This window comes from Oryzias latipes, chromosome 1, assembly GCF_053564925.1.
Source record: "Oryzias latipes strain Hd-rR chromosome 1, Olatipes_Hd-rR_3.1".
Classification (NCBI taxonomy): domain Eukaryota; kingdom Metazoa; phylum Chordata; class Actinopteri; order Beloniformes; family Adrianichthyidae; genus Oryzias; species Oryzias latipes.
In genome coordinates this window covers 12,823,325-12,839,198 of record NC_136237.1, presented here as the reverse complement: position 1 = coordinate 12,839,198, position 15,874 = coordinate 12,823,325, and the positions used below count along the sequence as shown (strand labels likewise).

The window sequence follows — 15,874 nt, the reverse complement described above, 5'->3', positions numbered from 1 at the left end:
GTATCCGATTTTTGCATTTACACTATACAATGCTGAAACTATCAAATGTAGATGTTCTGAGCACTGTGTAGCAGCATTTCCGCCATCCGCTGACCTCCTTTGGACTTTTGTGTGACTCCTGTTGTCATGGAGGCAACGCAGCGACGGAAGGGGATGCGCGGGAGTGGGAAAAGAAGGGCTGCTCGGCGGGCTTATGTGCTCTCGCTGAGTTTTGAATGAGGAAGTGTTGGCAGATGTTGTGCTGTACTAAAAGTTTGATCCAAGCAAAGAAATAAACGGCTTCTAGCCTGTTCCAGAGCAACGGTGTCCCGCTTGATTAGTTACCGTTTGCGTCCCGACCGGGACTGGACCGGGACCGGACCAGAAATAACGAAGCCTGAGGCTGAAAGCTACCGGAGCTGACCCCTCTTGATGACAGACTGGCAGCAATAATTGGGGAATCCCATTTTAAGTGGAGTGGTGACTGAGGCGGAGGGGGACACGACGCGCCAGATGCACCGGGTGACACACCCCCAAAAGCGCCAACAGTACGGCTCGAGGAAGTCGGAACCGGCTCATAAGCCACTCGTCCTCGTTTGCCAGCAAGTCTTCTTGCTGTCTAAAGATGCGTTTACTCCGAATTCTTCCATTTGCCACATCTTCTAAGAGCGCAAGATCAGCCATTGTGGGTCATTACGCACTGTGATGGGGCAGATGGGGCATTTTATTTCCCTCCATTTAATACATCTGACAAGCTACAGATGTCAGTAATAATCGACGTGGAAATGGGAAATTGTTCAGCGCAAATGTAATTTCTTGTTGCTTTTTGAATGGTTGAGACATACGCCATACATTTTTTATCAAAAATAAAACAAAATGAAGTCATATGCATGAATACCATAATTCCGTAGCTTATGAAGAAATGTTTTACTATGAAAACAACTTTCCCCAGTGGACAATTAATGCATCTCTCTTTATCTATCCATCTGTCTGTCTAATTGCACCTATATCTGCTCCGCCAGGCGGAAACACTGACGAGAATATCAGTTTTGTACATTATTTCGTTGTGTTAACTATATTATTTATGAGGATGAATTGCACAACATGCCAATATTGCAGAACATATTTCACTTTTCTTTTGCAAATAAGTGTTCATTTGAATTTCTGTTGTAATTTTCGTTTGATTTTTTTTTTATTTGTTTCACTGCTGATCGATCAAACGGGTGTTCGTGTAGGCTGTTAATTGTAAGACTTGTTTTGTAAAGTCTTCATGTAATTTCTGAGAGGCAGTATTGTCATTTTCACTTTCACGTGTTTCTTCCATCTGCCGACGGTTTTGCCTTGGGCGCTCCTGAGGGGATGCGCGGGAGTGGGAGAAGAAGGGCTGCTCGGCCGGCTTATGTGCTCTCGCTGAGTTTTGAATGAGGAAGTGTTTGCAGATGTTGTGCTGTACTAACAGTTTGGTCCAAGCAAAGAAATAAACGGCTTCTAGCCTGTTCCAGAGCAACGGTGTCCCGCTTGATTAGTTACCGTTTGCGTCCCGACCGGGACTGGACCAGAAATAACGAAGCCTGAGGCTGAAAGCTAACAAGCTGATGGGGCTCCAGCTGTCCTCGAACAGCAAAATCAGCACACAAAAGCACCTTAAAAAGTCATGTGATCTCAGTTGGTGGTGTCTTGAGTTGACCTCACTCACCTACAACTCGCATTTACTGTGGAATACCCGATTTGTCTTCTTACATGGCACACGCAAATGCACGTATACGATTCATGTCCGATTTATTTACACATAGGAGTGAGGCCTGATTCCGATCTGAGTAAAACGGAATCCATGTTTTTTTTTTCCTGCTTACAAGTTCACCGGTCATATCCGATCTGTAAGAGGAAAATATCAGAATTGAGTCACTTGAACCATGCAGTATAAATGCGGCCTAACATGTTGGACGCTTGTAGTTGTCCGTTGTTCATGACAAATGCCTTTATTCCAGTGCGTTTTCCAAGGTTCTTTACAACAAGTTCTCAAAGACCTATTCAGTGTAAACATTGACAATGAAATGACACATGGATTTGACAGAGACATGGTAACACATGTACAAGACCAGTCTCATTTCCAACATCTTTTTCCTTTGGGCATTGTTGATGTGCTCAAGGTTCTTTAAACTGTATGTGACCACAACACGTAGACACCAACAAATGACTGGAAGAGCCTGTTTTCCTTGTAAAACAAAACAGCATGTGCGATGAGGATGGGATTTGAACCCATGCGTGCAAAGCACAATGGATTAGCAGTCCATCTCCTTAACCACTCGAACACCCATCTTGCCACGAAGTACCTTTGCACACATCACTGGTGTCACAGGCTTTCTATGGCATGTGTTATCTTGAGGTAGCCTGTTCATTCCAGCCACTCCACCAAGTTGGAACATTTTAGAAGGAACGAAAAAATAGACAAAACCTTGTGGTATGCAACAAGGTTTGCAGGAGCTGTACTATCAGTAAGGCAAAAAGTGTTTTCGAATTTGAGCAAAAAATTGTAGGCTTTTCTTGGGGTATTAGCTCAAATGGCAGAGCACTTGTTTTGCAGGCGACGGGCAGAGGCATCGATGCTCTCATTCTCCTGAACAGAAGCCTGTGCTCTCTGTAAAATAAATAGCAATGCTTTTCAAAATACCCTAGTACTGGAACACAATATACTTCTTCCAGACGTTGTTTCTGTTTTCGTGCAAGTAGGTCAGTCAGCTTGCCGACAGCCACTGCCATTTGTTTTAATATTGCGACGAAGTTAAAAGTTCAGAAAATTCATCTGGACAAAATTTCTAGTTTGAAGACGTTTCGCCTCTTATCCGAGCAGCTTCTTCCGTGCTGTCTGACTGGTGTTGAGCTAGACATGTAAATATTCTCCTTTCTGGATGATGGCCAACAAAGTCCCCTAACCACTGAGTGGTTGTCCCCCATGTCGCCAAGATTTCTGACCTGTCCTGGGTTTCACATCTGGATAGTGAGCCACAACATCCCGTCATCAAACCAGGAAACACCTTGAGGCAAAGATTAGTCCGGCCCAAGGACAAAACAACCCAAGACAAACTGAGCAGCGAGGTGTATGCTGTTACGTGAAGTCAGGAATGTAAGAAGCCGCTCGGATGAGTCTTCAAACCAGAAATTTTGTCCAGTTGAATTTTTCACAACTTTTCATTTTATCGTGACCTAGATGACTGAGAATCTGCACCATCATTATGACCAAGACCAAACAATGAAATCAGAAAACAAAGAAACAAGCGGAAAAGTTCATGAAAGTTACTGTAAAGATTTTTCTTCTTTACCAAATAAATGACAGTTTTAATTGTGAAGATGTTTAAATGTTCTCCTTTGTATTTAAGCTTTAAAAGCTAATGGATTAAGAGTTTAAGGCATGAGTGGAAGACTTAAGTCTGTTGTTGGTATGGCTTGTAACGTTTGTGAAAGCTTCTTGATCAGGGCTTGCTGGTCCTCAGGACCAGTGCCCTGCTGGCTTTCAGATGTTTATGTCAATGATTGAAATCAAGTATGCTGTACAAAATGCAAGACTGAGACTGATTGAAGACACCAGATCATGGTAACAAATGAGTCTATTTACATGCTCACAAGAAGTGAATAACTGAAAAAAAATGCATGCAGATTGCTCCTTAGGAAAGGCAAACATCAGGAAAAGCTGGTGGACTAGGATGTTTTATTTGGCAGAACTAAATAGGTGATGGGTCAACTTACAATCTAGCTGTTTTTTTTAAATGGCCCACATATTTATCTTTTGTTAATGTGGTGCCACCAAGCGTGCGGGCAAAAGCTTTGTCACTGTGGATACTACGCAATCCTGTGGTTCGCAACCACTGGAGCAAGTTGAGATTTTTATGAGTAAAAGTTAAAACCACGGTGTTTGGGTTTGCAACAAAGTTCAAAAGACTTGTGCTGTAAACATGCAAAAGTTTCAATTTCAAAAGATTCCACTAGAAGTGTGGGGGAATTAGCTCAAATGGTAGAGCGCTCGCTTACCGTGTGAGAGGTAGAGGGATCGATGCCCTCATTCTCCAATATGTGTGCCCTGATCTTGTGCAAAGTTCATTAACTGCCCTTTTGTTGGACTTACCCAAAAGGCAAACAATCTCCTTTGTCAACACTGCCTCATTGTCACTAAGGCTGCATTTACACTGCAGGTCTTGATGCCCAAATCCAATTTTCTGACTATATCCGATTTTTTTGACGACCCGCTCACATCTATGGGATTACAAATCTGTCAAAAAGTGAAAGGGCGTAAAAACAACTGAGCGAGCGTATTTAGGAACTGAGTGAGCGAACCTTATAACCGCGCAGGCGCAATTCTAAACTTCACGACTTCAATCCTGACTGAGTGGGGATCCTGCGCGGTCAGTTTCTATTTGCGCGTTCACCTGGATTTACACTCAGTGTTAAGGGGGCGTTTTTGTCACTTGGGGGCGGAAACCTTTCTGGTCGATCTGATTGGCCGAAATTTGCATCTTAAAACAGGCAAGGCAGCGGGGCTTTTTTTCAAAAACTTTATTAACAAATGTTAAAATGATGGATGTATCGTGGACGAAAACGTGAAACGGCCATAAAGAACGAGGTAAGAAAGTACAGTGTTTTTTTTTGTGCTGTACGTTTTTCTCATGTGAAATCACTTTATTAAATATACATATACACTTCAGTTAGCCCGAGACAGAGCTGCTACGCAACTCAAAGTACAGGAAGCGTGTATTAGCATGTTGTTAACAAATGCTAACAATGTAACAGCATCTCATGATGTAGTATCAAACTAATCTTTGTTTTACCGCTTGATTTTCATGTATAGCTAGTTAAATTAAGACACTGTGGTTAATCATTACTTGTAGCTGTTAATCCTCTAAAGTAATTCTGAGATTAGGTTTTCTTAACTCTAGACATATTATAACTGCTTTTTCTTTCATTCAGCTAAAATCCCTAAACCACTGAACAACTGATCTTGTGAGATGGCAGAGCAAGTAAGTCTTTAAACCCAATTCAGTAAGCAGTTTTTGTTTATATTGGTTACTGTGGTTTCATTTCTTATTAGTATGCCAGTTTTGCTAGGATACTTCTTTTAATTATCAAGAATTTCTATCAATATTTTTTCCCATTCTTTTGTCCAGTGTTGATTTTCATTTTGTTTTTTGTCAATAGGAAATTCTCAGACAAGAAATGATTTTAAGACTGATCAGTAAATTAGAGTCTGGACTTTCACAACCCCTGGACTTGGACTTTCTGCTGTTCACTTGTAGGCAAGAACTGTACCTCTGGGAAGCACTGTCCAGACATGTAAATATCCAGCCAGAGATTGTCCAAGCCTTACAAGAGTTCCTCAGACTGGTGTTGGACCACATTGATCGTAATAATGTGGCACTGACCACAGTTGAAACTGTAAGCGGAGCAAGGGGGCGCCCCATGTATGTGGTGGAAAAGGAGAGACTGGTTGAACTTATTGCATTAAATCTTCCGGTGAAAAGCATAGCAAAATTACAGGGGATTTCAACCAGAACTGTCCATCGACGAATGACTGAATTTGGCCTGTCTGTCAAACAGACTTATAGTAATTGTCATGGCTAGCGAGGCAGTGGCAGACCCAGATGCTGGAACCCGGAAGGAATACTCGGCAGGCGAAGAGGATGAGTAGTAATGGATTTAATTTGAGGAATGACAGAGTTCCAGGAGAGAACGTTTAGAGGATGGTTGGAGGGTCTTGGCGGCGAACACCGTTCTTCCCGGAGGATGTCCAGAGGGGTGACGAGGAGGGACCAGAGAAACGGTGAGTCTGTGAGTCCAGAGCGTGACTGACGTGGATGTGATCCTATGCAGGCAGAAACCAGACAGAGTTAGGCGAGGTATACGAAGCATGAACAATAATCGTGAACAGGGCCAGAGGATGCACCGTGGAGTACAACGAACTAGCGTCGAGTACAGGTCCTGGTTCTCCTTATGAGTCCAGCCGCTAATGAGGAAGAGGCGGGACAGCTGGTGTCCGCAGGTGGACCTGACGAGGAGGAGGAGCTGGCTGGGGGCACCGTGAGAGTACCCCCTCCCCGACGACCGCCTCCAGGCGGAACAGGACGGCGATCGGGATGGCCCCGGAAAAAGTCATCTATGAGGGTGTGGTCCAAGATGAAGGAGCGAGGGATCCACGACCGCTCCTCCGGGCCGTAACCCTCCCAGTCCACAAGGTACTGGAAACCACGTCCCCGGCGCCGAACATCCAGAACCCGGCTGGCGGTATAGGCAGGACCACCGTCGATGAGCCGGGCGGGTGGCGGGGAAGCGGATGGCGGGCAAAGAGGGCTCTGGCGGACGGGTTTGATTTGTGACACATGAAACGAGGGATGAATTTTGAGGGTGGCGGGTAGTTTCAGGCGGACACAGTTGGGATTGATGATGCGTTCTATGACAAATGGACCGATGAAACGAGGAGCCAACTTACGGGACGTGGCCTGGAGCGGGATGTTTTTAGAGGACAGCCAGACTTGCTGTCCAGGCTCGTAAGGGGGGCTCGGGATCCGGTGACGGTCCGCGATCTGGCGGTTACCCTCCTTAGTCCGGAGAAGGGCGGCGCGAGCCTGGCGCCAAACCTCCTGGCAGCGTTGCAGATGGAGTTGGACGGAGGGCACCGCCAGATCAAGCTCCTGGGATGGGAACAAGGGGGGAGAATAACCCAACGAGGCTTCGAACGGCGACATACCCGTAGCAGTGGAAGGATGATTATTATGGGCATATTCCACCCAGATGAGATAGTCCGACCAGTCCTCCTGGTTTTGAGCCGCAAAACAGCGCAGGGCCGCCTCCAACTCCTGATTAGCCCGTTCGGCCTGGCCATTGGATTGAGGGTGGTAACCAGAAGTTAGGCTGATGGTGGCTCCGAGGGCGGAGCAGAAGGCCTTCCACACCTGCGAAGTGAATTGTGGACCTCGGTCAGAAACAATATCGGAGGGAATGCCATGATGGCGGAAAACAACATTAACAATGGTGTTGGCAGTTTCGGTGGCAGAAGGCAGGTGGGGCAGAGGAATGAACTGAACAGCTTTGGAGAAACGATCAATAACTGTGAGGATAACTGTGAACCCATGAAAGGGGGGCAGACCGGTCACAAAGTCCACAGCAATGTGGGACCAGGGTCGACTTGGCGTGGATAGAGGATGGAGATGGCCTGCTGGTGGCGAGTTGGAGGACTTGGCCCTGGCGCAGGTGGTACAGGCGGCGATGTATTGACGCACATCTTCATCCATGGAGGGCCAAAAGAATCGACGCCGGAGAAGCATAAGGGTCCGGCGGACACCACCATGGCAGGCGATCTTAGAGCTGTGTCCCCAGGCGATGACGTCAAATCTGAGCCTGTCTGGGACAAACAAAGTGCCAGGAGGACATATAATTGAATCGGGTTTCTCACCTTGGGCCTGTAACAACTTAGTTTCAATGTCCCAAGTGACGTTCCCCACAAAAAGGGAGTCTGGAATGATAGGGGCTGTGCTGGGTATGTCCGTGGTGTTGTATTTTCTTGACAGGGCGTCGGGTTTGCCGTTTTTACTGCCCGGGCGGTAGGAGATGGAAAACCTGAACCGGTCAAAGAACAAGCACCATCGCGCCTGTCTGGAATTAAGTCTCTTGGCAGAGCGTAAATACTCCAGATTCTTATGATCAGTCAAAACAAGAAACGGTTGTTCAGCCCCCTCCAACCAATGTCTCCACTCTTCCAAAGCGAGTTTGATGGCAAGTAACTCACGGTTGCCGATGTCGTAGTTCTGTTCAGTAGGACTGAGTTTCCTTGAAAAGAAGGTGGGGTCTTGAAGGCAGTTTTCCATTCGTCCCCCTCCCGGACTCTGACGAGATGATACGCATTACGGAGGTCTAATTTGGAGAAAATGTTGGCTCCCTGGAGTCGAAAACAGAGTTAATGAGTGGAAGAGAATATTTATCTTTTACAGTTATCTGGTTAAGCTCACGGTAATCAATGCAGGGCCTGAGGGTTTTATCTTTCTTCTCTACGAAGAAGAACCCTGCACCGACAGGGGATGAGGAAGGCCGAATGTGCCCCAGTGAAAGAGCTTCTTGGATGTAGTTTTCCATAGAGAGCTTCTCCGGACCTGACAGATTGAATAGTCTCCCTTTGGGAAGGGGGGCACCGCCGAGAAGCTCGATAGCGCAGTCATAGGGTCTGTGAGGGGGTAAAGCACACGCCTTAGCCTTGCTGAACACCGTTTTGAGGTCATGGTAACATGACGGCACTTTAGAAAGATCAATATGCTCTTCTTCGGGAGAATTAGCTTTGGTAGTGGTGGGAAGCGCAGAGTGTAAACAGTTTGCCATACAATACGTACTCCAATTTATTATTCGAGAGTTAGACCAGTCGATTTGGGGGTTGTGAAGGCGTAACCAGGAAAAACCCAGAATGACGGGGGTCTGGGGAGCATTAGTGACAAAAAATTGATGATATTCGCGATGGTTTCCGGAAGTTATGAGCTGGATAGGTTCAGTACGCAACGTTATTTTGGATAGTAATTTACCACCTAAACAAGCGGCTTTAACAGGAGCGTCTAAGGGTTCAACCGGTAACCCAAGATGGCGAACTAAACTTGAATCGATGAGGCTGTGTTCTGCTCCAGAATCAATGAGAGCGTGAAGTTCATGGACGTGATTAAGGCTAGGAAACTTGACAGGGATAAATAGGAAAGGCTTGGCTTTTCTATCAGACGGATCCCCTCGCGACCCGTCACTTAGCGAGGGGTTCGGGAGTTTAAACGCTTTGGGCATTGCGAGACCGTGTGTTTGGGATTTCCACAATAAAAGCACAATCCTTCATTTCGGTGCTTAAGTCTTTCTTCAGGGGAAAGTTTTGAGTGACCAATTTGCATGGGTTCTTCAGCAGAAGTGAAAGGAGCTTCGGCGCCGGCAGGCGATTGTTGAAGGCGAGGGAGAACCTCCGAGGCGGGTCGACGGTTGGCAAAACTCCGCTCATGATGACGTTCTCGGAGTCGTATGTCAGATCGGAGGGCTGCAGTAACAAGTTCCTCGAAACTGTCCGCTTCCGGTTGAGTACATAAATGATCCTTGATGTTCTCATTTAGGGATTGATAGAATATTCCCTTGAGGGCAATGTCCGGCCAGCCCGATTCGACCGCTAAAATACGGAAGTCTATTAGGTGGTCACTCACCGGACGGTCACGCTGCTTGAGGCCGAGTAACCGCCGGGTAGCTTCTTCCTGCTTGCGTGGCTGGTCGAAAACGAGCCGGAATTCCCCGATGAAACGTTCAAAGGGCAGATGCGTGAGGGGATTAGCGGCTAAATAAGCCTGAGCCCACTGGAGCGCTCTGCTGCGGAGCGAGTTAACCACCAAAGTAATTTTACGTTGATCAGACTGATAGTACCTGGGGGATTGTTGAAACAGTAGCCGACATTGTAGAAGAAAACCGCTGCACGCCTCCACGTCGCCGTAGTACGGTTCAGGCTGGGACCGGATGTTTTCATCTGGAGAGGCGGAAGTGAGGTCGCCGGAAGCAGGAGATGCAGTGGTAACGGAGCTAGAGGCTTGGTTTGCTAAAGCTTGTGTGAGATTATCCACCCGGCGAAATAATTCCTGTTGGGTGGCGGACATCTGAGCGAGGGCATCGGCTTGACGAGAGAGTAACATACCTTGCTGGTGTAAGGCTGCGCGGAGTCCATCCGGGTCAGCTGGGTCGAGGTTTTGGCTAGTTCGTTCTGTCATGGCTAGCGAGGCTGTGGCAGACCCAGATGCTGGAACCCGGAAGGAATACTCGGCAGGCGAAGAGGATGAGTAGTAATGGATTTAATTTGAGGAATGACAGAGTTCCAGGAGAGAACGTTTAGAGGATGGTTGGAGGGTCTTGGCGGCGAACACCGTTCTTCCCGGAGGATGTCCAGAGGGGTGATGAGGAGGGACCAGAGAAACGGTGAGTCTGTGAGTCCAGAGCGTGACTGACGTGGATGTGATCCTATGCAGGCAGAAACAAGACAGAGTTAGGCGAGGTATACGAAGCATGAACAATAATCGTGAACAGGGCCAGAGGATGCACCGTGGAGTACAACGAACTAGCGTTGAGTACAGGTCCTGGTTCTCCTTATGAGTCCAGCCGCTGATGAGGAAGAGGCGGGACAGCTGGTGTCCGCAGGTGGACCTGACGAGGAGGAGGAGCAAGCTGGGGGCACCGTGACAGTAATCTTACAGATGAAGAGCTGGATGATTCAATCCGGATCATAAAAATGGAAATTCCGACAGCAGGCTATCGGATGGTGAAAGGAAGGCTGAGGTCAATGGGTATCAATGTGCAATGGAGAAGACTTGCAGCATCAATGCATCGTGTGGACTCGCTTGGTATTATTTCCAGACTGACTGAACTTGGCTGTGTTGTACGGAGAACCTATTCAGTCAGAGGACCCCTTTCACTGTGGCATGTGGACACTAACCACAAGTTGATAAGGTTTGTATGCTTGTTTTTTTTTTTTTTTTGGAGTGGGGGGGGTATTAGTGAAATGATGAGTTATCTTAATTATAACTGTTACCATAAAAATGCTTTTCTTAATGCCACCAGGTACAACATTGTCCTTTTTGGTGGAATTGATGGCTACTCCAGAAAGGTAACAAGCTTTGCAGTTTTTTGCTTTACATTTAGACTGGTTTACCATACTTTTCTTATTGTTATGTAGGTGATGTGTTTGGAGGCCGCCACCAATTACCGTGCATCAACAGCTTTTGCAGCATTCAAAAAAGCAACAGAGGTCCATGGCATACCCTCAAGGCATGGTTACAAATCTTTCTGATATGCAGACCTAAACCTTTTATCACAGATTATGTAAAGTCAATTTGGAAATTGACTTTAAATATGGAAAGCTGTGTTCTGATCCAATAATTGTTTTTAAAGTTCTTTTTTATTCATTTGTGAAATAGGGTGAGAGGTGATCAGGGAGTAGAAAATGTGGATATAGCTAGATATATGTTCACCATCCGTGGAACTGATCATGGGAGTTTCATTTCAGGAAAAAGTGTCCACAATCAACGGTTTGATTTGATTAATATTTTCTTTATATCCATTTACACACTACCATTAACTCGATTGAAAAATAATTTGCACTTTCCATGTCTCCAAGTCCTTGACATTACATGGCTTAAGTTGTGTGCTCTTAGAATCGAGCGCTTGTGGCGTGATGTCAGAGCATGTGTAACATCAAAATATTACAATGAACTTCACCTGCTGGAGATGGAACACCTACTTGATGTATCCTCCTGTGGTAAGGCAATATTGTGATGTTTGTGGATAGGAAAAAAAAACTTTCATTACCATTCTGAGTTAAGTTAAATGTTAATCTGGCAAAAAAATACTTCAATTAATAAATAACAGTTGTACAGGAAATTTTCAAAAGGTAATATTAAAAAGTCAAATGCATTACGGTAATTTATTAACTTGTTTTATTTCTTTAACCTATTTGTAAACATTTCTTTACAGAGGATTTGTTTGCAGTCCACCTGACATTCCTTCACAAACTCCAGAAGGACCTGGATGCTTTTGTGGAAGGTTGGAACTACCATCCACTCAGAACTGAAGGAAACAAAACCCCTGAGCAGTTTTGGCAAACTGGAATGATGCTCCACCCCACCAACGAACCAGAGAATCTTCAGGTTTTCATTTCAAAATACTTTAAAGGAAACGGTCCCGTTTCAAAAAAGGCAAAAACTGTTGGGGTGGGGGGGTGGAAAAACAAAATAAAACAATCCACCCATCTTACTTTCAGGACATTTATGAGCCAGACCTTGATTGGGATGTTGCAACTGATTTTGGAGATGTGCAGGGTGCTGTTGTGGTCCCTGAATTTGACTGTCCCATAACAGAAGACCAGCTGGTGGAATGTCAGAATTTTATTGATGACAACAGAGATCTGGACAACAGAAGCCTGTTCTTAATCGTTCGTGAACATCTGGCTACGTTAACTGTATAAATGTTATAAGTTGGTACTTTGTAACTACTGTTTGAAAAGCTGTCAAAGCTTGAAAGGGAGTGGAAGGAAGCGAACTTATATAATCCCACCCTGTTATACTATAACCATTTTATTACATGATTTATCAATATCCGGTTGCTAGCTTTTATCAGACAGAATTAAGAATCATAGTTAGGTATTTTGGCCAGGATCAACAAGACGAGGAAGGGGCTATCTGCTGACCCATTTCTGAGAACATATCTATTAGCTGGTCCAAAAACCTTTTGGTGTTTTACAAAAGAACTAGAGGAAGGTATGGGGAAAAAGACATGGAAATGTCTGCTAAGAATGCTGCTCCATTGACTTGAAGTGGGACAATGACTAGAACATAAGACATGTTTGTAGTGATACAAACAAACATCAAGAGAAAGGCTTGATTTCAGATTGTATATTTTACTCTCAAAGCCATACCTCATTAATGCTGCACTCTTTGACATGCAGCCCCAGGAGCTGCAGTGGCACATAGCTTTAACATGAGAGACACCGTGCTTTTGGCATTGCCTGGAACTCTGGAGCAGACATAGGCAGCGGAGTGGTGTCAAGAGTCTGCTGGATAGGCATAATATACAGCCAAGACTTTCCTGTCTTGGTAATGCTGGTCCAAGAGTACCCCTCATCGTCAGGTGGCACAAGGATAAGTTTCTGTTGGCCTAATCCTCCTGTTTCCATCAACATTAAAAATCATCAGCTCTTTGTTAAGAGAAAAATTCTCAAACGTACCTTCATCAGTAATTAAATAAATTCAAACTGAGAAATATTTAAAAAGAGACAACAAAGTTTTACCCATGGCTTTGTAAAGCATCCATGCCCCTTCCAGTTCACCCATTTTGGGGTACACCTCACAAAGAATGTCTGTGATCTGTGGGTGCCAGTAGTAAACATTTTAATCAAACATTTTCCCCCCCACCTGCACCTAAATCCACTTTTATTATTTTGATGTGAGGTAACGTACCTGCTTCTATCCAGCATCCTCAGGAATATTGATGGTCCTTTTCCCCAACCCAGCCTGTAACAGCATGAGCTCCTCTGAGGGTTTAGGACTTTTTTCCGAGGCACTCGGCAGTAGGCAGAACTGGACGGAGGACGTTTTGCTGCAGAGCCTTTTATTAGTCACCCGTAACTGGGGTCTTGAATTGGTCCTGTGTTTAAATAACCCGGGGAAACTTCTAAAAGAATTTGGGGGAGGGGGTTAAAGATGTGTCATCTGTACAACTAAAATTATCTATTACTAACCACTTATCTCTCTAACAATAATAATAGTAATAATAATAATAGTAATGTGGCACTGTAATTTAAAGCACAAACCTGATTTATCTTCAGTTACATTTACTCACTCGTATCGTTATTAATTTATTTTAACTTTATTTAAGCAGCACTACTAACAACCTCAGTTGCCTAAAGAGCTGTACAGCATAAAAACAAGAGAAAATCCAGAATAAGCAATAACACAAGCAGATCTATCTTAATGAGAATTATGTAGACATATCTTTTGACTAACAACAACCGAACCTGGCCATGCTTTGCTGCACAGTGCTGCCTGAAGGCCCCTGCGTAGGAACTGTCAAAGACATTGGTTGTGATGGTCTCTCTGATGTCTCAGGCCTGGAGTCCCTAGCTGCCTGTGGCTGCCCCTCAACTTAATAAATAATACATTGAGCATTAACATCATCAACTCAGTAATACAAAAGTCTTGCTGGTAAGTTAATCAGGGATGTTTCTCATCAACAGCTCACCTACAGTCGCATTAATCATTGGTATAAAAAACTGTCAATTACTTTTGATACTTACTTGATGGTGGATTATTTAAGGATTTTCTAAGCATTTGTAGCAAACTAATTGCAGCGCTGTGCAAGTCATCCTAAAGAAATTCAGTGAAATTAATAAATACACTAGCAGACAACAGTGACTGAAATGTTGATCTATTTTCCTTCATCACGTTTATAAGCTTTACCTCTTTCGGGTCTGTCATTTATGGGAAGATAAGCAGAAATTAAAAGTTAAGTAAGTCACCAATAACTAAAGAGCATATAACAAGCATATAACTGTATAAACATCCAAAAAGGACAAAAATAATAAACAATGAAATAGGGCTGGGCTATATGGCCTAAAAATAAAAAAATCTCCGATTTTATTTTTTTTATTTGATTTCCGACCCCCCACCCCACTTAAGGAAAGCAATAAGTACAAACGGCAGACAACTTAAAGCAAATTTTGCTTTTATTTAATCAAACGCAAGACAAATGTAACCCCCATTTCTGGGATAAATTATAAATAAATGAACACACTCTTGGAATCAAACATTTTTCTTCTTGCTCACATTTGAACTTGTGTTGTTTATAGCTTTTTGTCTCGTCTTGTTTTATATAATTTTGTCTTATTTTTTTTATTCTACTTTGTAGTCTAGACTTAAAGGAGGGAAACATTCACCTTGAGAGTAGCACCAGTTTCTAAGGGATTAACAATACAGCTCATATCTGGTGTCTAATCTAAGGTTTTAAATAAATTAATAAACCCCGTCTTCTCCACGGAGAAGATGATGAAGCAGCATGAGTAGCGGTCAGACCCCCCCCCCCTCGCGGCCGCGTCCTCCGAAAACAAAATCCTACGGCGGCCGCGTCGCAAATGAACATTTCGGTACAAGTAATAATTACAACGCTGTACTATTTATCAACAAATAACAGTAACTATCTAAGTAATGAAATGCCAATATAGGCGATGTAGAATGAGTATGTGTGTGTAATTTTTAGGCAATGTTGCAGCGTGGGGTCCCTTCCTCCACGTCTGTGGCAGCAAACTCACCAGTTCCTAATAACAGATGATTAATTCCTTTCTTGGGAACAAACTTCCCACTTTCACCGGTAGCCATGCTGTTGCTAGCTGTTTTTCGTATGTGCTAATGTTGTTTGTCGCTTGCGATACATAGCGCCGTATGAAAGTAACGCTACGGAAACTCCCGGAAGCCAAAATGCGCCATTACAGAAAAACTCGATTAGTTATTTTTTTAAATCGCCCGTAACATGAAATTCGTATTAATGCATTCAATTGATTATCGCCCAGGCCTACAATGAAACAAAAATTAAAGCTGTTATTCAAAAATCAAGCAGAAAACAAAGATTAGTTTGATACTACATCATGAGATGCTGTTACATTGTTAGCATTTGTTGGCATGGCCACCACTCCTTCCGCCTCTCCTCCTCTCTCCTGCCCCATGTGCCATATGTTTAGTGATGATCCTGCCTCCTTTAGTGAAAATAGCGGTAGTTGTGTTAAGTATAGTCTTGTGTTAGACTTGGAGGCCAGGCTGGAGCAGTTAGAAGCGCGGCTCCGCACAGTGGAAGCTAGCCAGGTCGTTACTCGTAGCGCGGGCCGCGCTTCCAGGGCTAACTTAGCTAGCACCCCAGCGCCCTCCCAACAGCCGGGAGACAGTCAGGGGTTTGTACCGGTTGGGAGGAAACATAGTGCTAAACGCAAAAACTTAGAGCACCCGAGACTCCACGTTAGTAATAGGTTCTCCCCCCTCGGCGACACACCCGCTGAACACTCAACTCTGGTTATAGGCTCTTCTGAAGTTAGAAACGTGGAGCTCCCAGCGGCTACAGTCAGGTGTTATCCGGGGGCCAGAGTTGGTGACATCAAGGGGAACCTTAGGATGTTAGCTCAGAATAAGTCCAGGTTCCGTCGAGTCGTGATTCACGCAGCCGGTAATGATGCCCGACGGAGACAGTCAGAGGTGGTTAAGTTAAACGTAACTTCGGTGTGTAAACTGGCTAAGACGATGTCCGACACTGTAATTTTCTCTGGTCCCCTGCCGAACTTAGTCAGTGATGAAATGTACAGCCGCTTTTCATCATTTAACCG

General features: G+C 44.6%; 2 long non-coding RNA genes across 2 annotated transcripts; one reads left to right on the top strand and one right to left on the bottom strand.

Annotated features, from left to right (window-relative positions):
- Positions 1-5,646: 5,646 nt before the first annotated feature.
- On the bottom strand, positions 5,647-5,973 carry LOC144993978 (uncharacterized). Its single transcript, XR_013657318.1, has 2 exons — positions 5,912-5,973; positions 5,647-5,830 (listed from the first exon to the last, which is right to left on the bottom strand). It is a non-coding gene; the product is annotated as an uncharacterized LOC144993978 (long non-coding RNA).
- Positions 5,974-10,276: 4,303 nt separating this feature from the next.
- LOC144993977 (uncharacterized) lies at positions 10,277-10,828 on the top strand. The gene is made up of 3 exons (XR_013657317.1): positions 10,277-10,464; positions 10,576-10,621; positions 10,691-10,828. It is a non-coding gene; the product is annotated as an uncharacterized LOC144993977 (long non-coding RNA).
- Positions 10,829-15,874: the final 5,046 nt, after the last annotated feature.